The 2,592-nt window shown below is 31.7% G+C and overlaps 1 pseudogene; it reads right to left on the bottom strand.

Annotated features, from left to right (window-relative positions):
* Positions 1-280: 280 nt before the first annotated feature.
* Positions 281-2,592, bottom strand: part of LOC114073907 — a 6,345-nt pseudogene continuing 4,033 nt past the window's right edge.

The raw sequence follows: 2,592 nt of genomic DNA, 5'->3' as shown, positions 1-2,592 counted from the left end.
TATATATATATAAATCAAGCTATTCAAAAGATAATTATAAGTTATGTTTCGAAATCCTAAAGAATATAGTCGTGTGTCGAGTTATTCAAAAGCTATATATATTTTTGAGGATCCTACGTGTATGAGCCTAGAGACGAATTCAAAATTTGAAGTTTATGAGTTTCTACGACGTATTACAACGACTCTAAGTGGATGTACAAAAAAAATTGGGTTGACAATCAATTTGCAATTATTTATTGAATAGTTTTACACAAACACACTATATGAATAAAAACTATTGAATTTTTGTGAACCCATATTTTACTCCCCGAAACAAATCTGAAAATAACACTAGTACACAATACAACATAAATTAATTAGCACTTCGACAACATATTGAAGTACAACCTAAGTAAAAATAAAATAACATCGATGGACAGGGGCGAATCGAAAATAACTTGAATTGATAAATCTCTTCATATTTTTGGAAGACTAAATCCATTAATTTTGGATCAAATTGGCACACAAGCAAAGGCTCAGCCACAGCTCTTATAGCCCTTGACAAATTGTAACCATCATTATAAATAATATTCTCATTATTATTATTATTATTATTATTATTATTATTATTATTATTAGAAGCATAATTCCAATGGACTCTTGTAGTTTCCAATTTATTAATAATGAATGAACCTTCTTTATCAACTAAGTACTTCACTTCTGCGGGTGATGCTGTATAATTAGGAATGTTGAATAAATCCACTTTCTCTTCTTCTATTAATCCCTGCATTAATAAATATATAAAGTTACAAAATTGATATTATATATCTTTGGTTCATATTATCTGTCTTTTGAAATATTCATATGACGTTTAAGAATGATATTCAATAATTTTAATGTAAAGAATATTTTTCCAAATTATACTATCCTTATATTAGTTAGTTTATTACATGATAATATCATTTTTAACTCTTTTGTGAAAATAATTTCATTATTATTAACTCGTTTGTTTATATTATAGCAGATAATATATCTTATTTTTAATTGCTTTCTTAATATATGTATACCTGTTTAATCATCAAATATTGTCACATAAAATAAAAACAGATGAAAAATTAATCATCAAAGATTTTACCTCAATAACCAATTCATTAAGGGCCATTCCTAGAAGCTCCCAAATATAACAACCTTCTTTGCTAAAAGGATCTTCACTTTCTCTTCCTAAAAATGTTAATACCATTTTCCCACCTTCCATCAATTCTTCTCCATTTTCCCACCTTCCATCAATTCTTCTGAACGATATTTCAGAAAATTTGAAAAATCTTTTTCATATTGCTTGTAATATGCTTTTATAACACTTGGTGGACTTGTACTTGACATGTAAATATTCCCCTTGTTCTTCTCAATTAAATTAGGAACCTGATACATAGATAAAAATAATAAATAAATAAATTATAAAAATATACAATAACAATAATAACATGTTCAGTGAAACACTGAAATTCCACTAAGTGGGATCTGAGAGGGTAAAATGTACGCAAACTTTATCACGATCTTGTGGTGGTAGATATGTCTGAAATAGAAGAATATAATAATTTGAAAACTAAGTAATTAATGTTAAGAATAAAATATGAAGAAAAAAAACAGTTTTTGCTCTTGATACTTATTAGTAAAAGTGAATATATATTTTTAATATATTTGACAAGTAAAAGTGAACGAAAGGGATAGAAAACATACCTGAGATAGCCAATGAAGACTATAAGAGGAGTGAACAAAATGCAAACTCTTTGAAGGAAAAAGTCTAGTATAAAATGAACCAGCCACTCCACTAAAAAAACATGGACCAAATCCTTCTCCAATTTGCTTTCTCAAATCATGTTCAAATTCTCCCAATGATTGAAAAATAGTGTTAAAATCATTGCTAGGAAGATCATTGAAGAGATAATGAAACTCTGGTGATTGAAATCCGTGCTTTTTTCGTTCTTTCTCGATGATTTTAACAAGCTCTGATACCACCAATAAAGTATTCGGTCCAGAGGAACAACCCAAATCAGCAATGCATAAGTTTTTTGGGAATAGGCTACAATAGAGATCACTCATGGCTTGTTCTATTATCGGCTTTGTCATGAGAATGACCTTTCTCTGTTCATAAAAAAATAATTATTACAATTAACATTTCATGAAATTTTAATCAAGCGATATAATATAGTTATTGAATATAGGTTTGATCCTTAAAAAACTATGTAGTTTTGTAACGACCTGTTTAGTCGTTTTGAGCAGCAGATTTATTTCTGGAAAAACTGGCTAAGATTACGGACATCACGACGGACCGTTGGGTACTGAAAATCGACTCTCTGTAATCGGTGACGGACCTGCAGGACGTGCCGTCACATCCACGACGAGCCGTCGTAAGCTCCCGTTGCAAAACACTTCAACTCTTGAGAAATTGGTACGGGAAACGAGTCTCTGACCGTCAGGACGGAGGTGCAGGACGGACCGTCACAGGTGTGACGGGCCGTCACAGTCCACCTGGATTGTGGGAGGTTGCGACGACCATTGTGACGGACCGTCGCAGGCACGACGGCCCGTCACAGGTTGCGCAAGTCCCAGGCA

Source organism: Solanum pennellii, chromosome 9 (assembly GCF_001406875.1).
Source record: "Solanum pennellii chromosome 9, SPENNV200".
Classification (NCBI taxonomy): Eukaryota; Viridiplantae; Streptophyta; class Magnoliopsida; order Solanales; family Solanaceae; genus Solanum; species Solanum pennellii.
The sequence above is the reverse complement of the archived record's forward strand: the minus strand, read 5'-3'. Positions and strand labels throughout refer to the sequence as shown.